Source organism: Macrobrachium nipponense, chromosome 11 (genome assembly GCF_015104395.2).
Source record: "Macrobrachium nipponense isolate FS-2020 chromosome 11, ASM1510439v2, whole genome shotgun sequence".
Taxonomy (NCBI): Eukaryota; Metazoa; Arthropoda; class Malacostraca; order Decapoda; family Palaemonidae; genus Macrobrachium; species Macrobrachium nipponense.
The window spans coordinates 105,942,064-105,948,063 of NC_061087.1; the positions used below are offsets into that span (position 1 = coordinate 105,942,064).

At 36.1% G+C, this 6,000-nt stretch overlaps 1 protein-coding gene across 1 annotated transcript in view; it reads right to left on the bottom strand.

Annotated features, from left to right (window-relative positions):
• LOC135208083 (polypyrimidine tract-binding protein 1-like) overlaps positions 1–4,061 on the bottom strand; it is a gene marked incomplete in the record, with an annotated part of 64,624 nt that extends 60,563 nt beyond the window's left edge. Inside the window, 1 exon segment of the mRNA XM_064240233.1 lies at positions 4,016–4,061.
• Between the last annotated feature and the right edge of the window lie 1,939 nt (positions 4,062–6,000).

The window sequence follows — 6,000 nt, forward strand, 5'->3', positions numbered from 1 at the left end:
TTGGCGAGATGTGAAGGGACGGGGAAATCACTTTGGAATTGTATGCAGGATATACAATCTCTAAGTCGAAGGCAAAGCTCTGGGACCTACGAGTGAGGCCACTCAGGAGCTGACGCAGAAATCGACAGTAAAAAGGTCTGAAAGTTGTAACTGGGGAGAGAGAGAGAGAGAGAGAGAGAGAGAGAGAGAGAGAGAGAGAGAGAGAGAGAGAGAGAGAGAGACCTCTCGCGGTTGCACTATGAAACGCTTGTTAAGAGCGAATTAAGGAAAGTCAAGATGGAATGAAGGGTATGAATGGAGGTACAGTGAGGTAGGAGTACTGACAGGACTGACCCAACTACTAGGGGAAATCTTTTTCGAGAGTGATTCAAGATGAAATAAGAGGCAATATTAACTATTCGCCAAGAGATAACTTATTTCACCTATGACCTTGTTACTAAAACGTTACTGATCATAAGGAAAATACATTTACCACTCAAGAGGTTACGAATGCAGTAATGTACCTCGCTGACGAAATTCTCAGTCCCGGTGTTCCTTTATACCTCACACCGTTGGACTGTGGAACAGTTTCCTTGAAGAGACAGTCGTGCAATTGGACACTTTGGAAGTTCAAACGAAGATGCAACGCATTACTACACTAATGTTATTCCCGTTCCGTTTAAATGCATTTTTATGTATTTGTTAATTTGTTGTTTTTCTTTTTAATAAACGCGATATCTTATTTCTGTATTTCCAAGTACCTTCTGTTTCTTCTTAAGATTGAACATTTTCTTTGGAAGGTTGAATTTAAAGTCAATGGCCCCTTTGGTGGGCTTGTTCCTTATGAATAGGGTTCATCATCTGAATAATAATAATAATAATCCTCATAGTAGCACGAGTCTTCAAATGGAGAAACAAATCCACAGTTATGTAAATATGCATATATTTAAATCTAAACCTTTAAGGATATGTTTAAATTTAAATATATGTACATTTACATAACTGTGGATTTATTTCTCCAATAATATTAATATTAATAATAATAATAATAATAATAATAATAATAATAATTAATAGTTAAACGATATAATAAGCCATTCTTGTATAAAACTAATATTTGTTTATCAAGTCACTGAATAATAACATAATAATAAAATAATTTTTTTTAAAAATTTAAATAAATAATAATAATAATAATAATAAATATAATGCCCACTAGTTTAAACGACATAATAAGCCATTCTTGTATAATCTATCAAATGTTTATTATCAAGTCACTGACATCTATACTATAGTCGACTAAACATCTATCCTTGGGAAAACCCTCAAACGAATGAACCATGCAAGATGACGGGCGAACAGAGAGAGAGAGAGAGAGAGAGAGAGAGAGAGAGAGAGAGAGAGGGACCGAGAGAGGAGAGAGAGAGAGAGAGAGAGAGAGAGATTCTGAATTTTAACAATAAATGTATAGGTCCAGATAAGCAACTCGGTGACCTCCAAGGGAGGCATTGAATAAACAAATAAAAACTGATGGGTATTTTTGACCACAAATATACTTCAAGTGAAACCCCTATAATGCTGACCGGACTTTTCTACATCTTTTAACAACGTGGCTCCAGTGCCACTACAATAACGGTAGTGACCTTGGAATTATTCTAAGATATGTAGTAATTCGTGCATCCAAATTGTCGTACCTAACGAATTCTACGTTTTAACTTTTGCGCTGATGGACAACAAACGTAGATATGTCATTCAAAAATGGTTCTTATGCAAAAAGTTCAATTTTAATTTAATAGTGAGCCCTGGGTACCCCTTACGTATATAAATGATTTTTTAAAATTAGCAAATGTTGAAAATACGTACGAAACCACAGCAAACGACTTATCTTATTTGCTATTATATTTATTCATTTATAATTATTATTCTCATTTCTTATTTTGTATCTATTTATTTACTTTTGTATTTATTTATAATTATTTTTCTCATTTTTTTGTACCTACTTATATTCACTTTTATCTTTAATTTATATTTTATGTAAGTAAATGTTCAAAATAACGATTTTACACCAAAAAAAAAAAAAAATAAATCTAAAAGGTAATATCTAATTTTCCTACAACATTACGCTCTCGTAACTGGAGTTAGCAGCGCAAGGCGCACGTCGGCTGCCTTGCCTCAAAAACAAAGTCCTAAGGCAAGAAAGAAATAAAAATTTACCAGCGAATACACAAAGCACGGGACATCATCGCGGACATAACTAAATCAGTATGAATCAACACTGCACGGAACGAAGACCTCAGAGCGACTGGAAGCCTTTTGGAGAGAGAGAGAGAGAGAGAGAGAGAGAGAGAGAGGAGAGAGAGGAGGAGAGAGAGAGAGAGAGAGAGAGAGATCTACACAAGCTGTTCGTTCAATCTAAGCAAAACGATAGCGAGGAATGCAAGACCGAAAAAAATATATGCTCTGGAAATCACATTACTCAATAATGCAAAAGCTGTTCAGAGCACAGGACTGAAAAGCAGAAGTCCCATAGAAGAAGGCGTAGGATATTATGAGATACTTAACAACATAACCAGTAGATTTGCAACTTTCCATGAAGAAGGGGAATAGGAAACTTCAGAGATGTTGAACAATATGTTCATAAGATCTGCAACAGCCGATGCCGAAGTTGGTGCCAACTCTAAGGATCTACTTACGAAGGCTTAAGTCCCATTATTCGGAAACTGTTATAAAAAATGAAACTTAATAAATATAAATTATTTGCAACAGCTAATGACGAAGTAGGAAGAAAGTGGAAGTCTATAAAGGACTTAAAATATGATTTTAAATAGCTAAACAATCACTAAGTGATTATTAAAATATCCATCACAGCCAACAACGGGTTGTTTACTAAACAAGTGAGGTGCCAATAAAAAAAAAAAAACGTTCAAAATTATTCCCACCAAAACTGCACAGTTTACAACTACCAAAAATAATCCCATTCCTTCGTATTACTGATTTCAGTCATTTTACCCACAGAGAAAAAAATAAATAATATAAAAAGTATGCCAGCTAAACATATGAATAGGATACAAGACAAGCTTTTCCTGAATTCCTCGGACAATATTTATTCCTTGCTTTGATATTCTTTGGCTGACGCGTAATTATTAATCTACATATATGTACACACCACTCAGTGAAATGTATAAGTGTAATAGACAATAGCGCAAACACACACACACACACACACACGAGTGTTTATTATCGAAAACAATTCCAATCTTGGACGTATTATAAAAAGGTGAACACTTTGTTATGGGACCATCATTGGCCCCAACGTTGTAGATGACCCCAAACCTGACACGAAAAAATGACACCAAACACCCCTTGATCAGAAACGGCAGAAGCAGGTGAGCTGGAGAGAGACCGAGAAGTCAGGAGGAGGAGGAGGAGGAGATAAGAGGTGTGAGGCAAAGCGTCAATAAAGAATGAGCAGTGTGGCATAGGCGTCGGGGACACTACCACCATTTGCCCTCGTACATAATACAACCAGCTGCCGACCTGACATGGCACTCCACTCGACCCTTATGGATAAATCAAGATCGCATCCTATCAGTCTCCCCTCTCCCATCTCGCCCTTTCCCCTCCCCCTCCTCTATCAGTCCATTCCCCTTCACGTCCCGCTACAAAAACAGATCTCCCCCCCTTCCTTCCACCTCTCTCTCTCTCTCTCAACTTTCTGATGACTAATCCACGCCTCTCAAAAGAGTCACTCTCTCTCTCTCTCTCCTTACCCTCACATCTGATCCAACAATTACTGCCTACGAACACACACACACACAGTATATACTTGTAGGGAATCGTTGAATCAGGTGTGAGGGCAATAAAAGTATCAGATTGAATTACTAAGGAGTCGTTTTCAAAGAATTGTAATCTCTAATATAGATCGATAATACAGTTATAAATAAACACCACCGAGTAGACAGACTACTTCCGTAAAGGAATGATTTTCATAGCCAGAGGAAGCAGTTTGTCTTCTAAGAAGTGGAGTAGTACTCACCACCACCGGATTTAAGTCATGAATGATCAGACCCCCAAACGCTTACCTGGAAAGAAAAGAAAAGAAGGTTAGAATATTGTTTTTTATCGAAAAACAAATTGTCTGGAACACTACCTTAATATTAAACAAAAACAAAAACTCTGGAAAATTAGCTTAATATCAAAGAAACTAATGTCTGGAAAACTTGCTTAATATTACAAAAAAACCACTCATGGAAAATTAGCTTTATAACAAAGAAATTAATATCAGGGAAACTATTTGAATACCAAACAAACAAACATCCAGGAAACTAGCTTAATATTAAACAAAAAAACTTCTGGAAAAATTAGCTTAATATCAAACTAATTTCTGGAAAGCTAGCTTAATATCAAATATATGTCTGGAAAACTAGCTTAATATTAAATGTCTAGAAAACTAGTTTAACGTCAAGCAAATGTCTAGAAACTAGCTAAAAAAGTCTGGAAAACTAGCTTAATATTAAACAAAAACTGAACAAAACTTCTGGAAAATTAGCTTAATATCAAAGAAACTAACGTCAGGAAAACTAAGCTTAATATCAAAATAACAAATGTCTGAGTAAACCAGCTCAACCGTCGTAAATTCTAAAGCACAAGACCACAGATCAAATCAGGAAAACTCATTTTCTGTAAGTCAACTAAGGGACCACACTTCCTCGTAACGTGTTCTAACTAAACTTGTTGCTGATTTTGTTACCTAACGTCGCTGAGCTCTCAAAATCAAGATGGATTTCGAATGCCAAAGAGGATTAGTAGGTTCAAATGTCCTTAAAAAGGACAGTACCATCTCACAATATCAATACAGTAAATTAACGTATAATAATAAAATGTAGCCACTCAAAAATAATGCTTCTTTTTATTACTATTATTATTAACTACTATGTTTATTAGGTAGAAGTAAAACAGAGGGTAATGGGAAATACAATACAGAAAGCTCACTTATTGAAATGAAACCTATTCACATGGAAAAAGCCCACCACATGAACCATAGACTTAAGATTTAAACTTCCAAAGAAGAAGGGAATGGAATTATAGAAAGAAGACATCTCACTTACTAAAAAAAGAAGAAATTAATATGTAGCCTTTTTATAACAGGACACTATTACGAGGTGACGCTCTACATGTTTAAAATTTTCCTTGTATTATTCGAATTCATCGAGTGATTGCTGGCAACGTCACAGGAGAGGAATGTCGATCTGCCGCATACTTCGATTTTATTCAGTTCTATTAAATTTTTGTAAAACATTGAGACCCGGATTTTTTAAGCTGTATTGCAAGGCAATGTTACTCTAGTAGATTCACATCAACCGTAAATTTGATGTCTAAGCCAGTACTTACGACGCTCCTGATTAGGCTGTTGATAGGCCAGTGACAGGGATGGAAACTCTCAGTCTCTCTAGAGTTCACATGGGTAGGATTTATGTTCCATTTCTTCTGAGGGATACGTCTTTCAAAAGTATTCCTCGGGAGAGGTGGAACATAGTAGATCCTACCCATCTGAACTCTCGATACTGCGAGTTTTCAGCCCTGTGATTGGCTTATCAATAGCCGATCAAGGAGCGTCGTAAGGAACTAGCCTAGACATCAAATGCACGGTTGGTGTGAATCTACTATAGCTTGTTTCAATCTGTAAAACATTCCCTAACTCCACAAGAGAAAGTACAGAGATCTCCAGGTACTCCATCAAAATAATCTTGATATCTGCGCCTGAACACCATGCAAAATTCCCTTAGTTGTAAGCTCTCATATCCCCCCTCTGATATTACTAATACAGCAGTAGATTTCAATATATAATTTGTTTCTCATTAATCCATATCTTGTGGCCTAAACCCTTCAAGTTATTCTTCAGTAATAAAGAACATATTTTTATTCCATCTCCGACCACTATTTCATTCATCATTAAATCTATGAGAAGGACCAACAGCAAAGCAAAGGTGACATAAGCTTCCCCTGTGGGACCCCGCTATT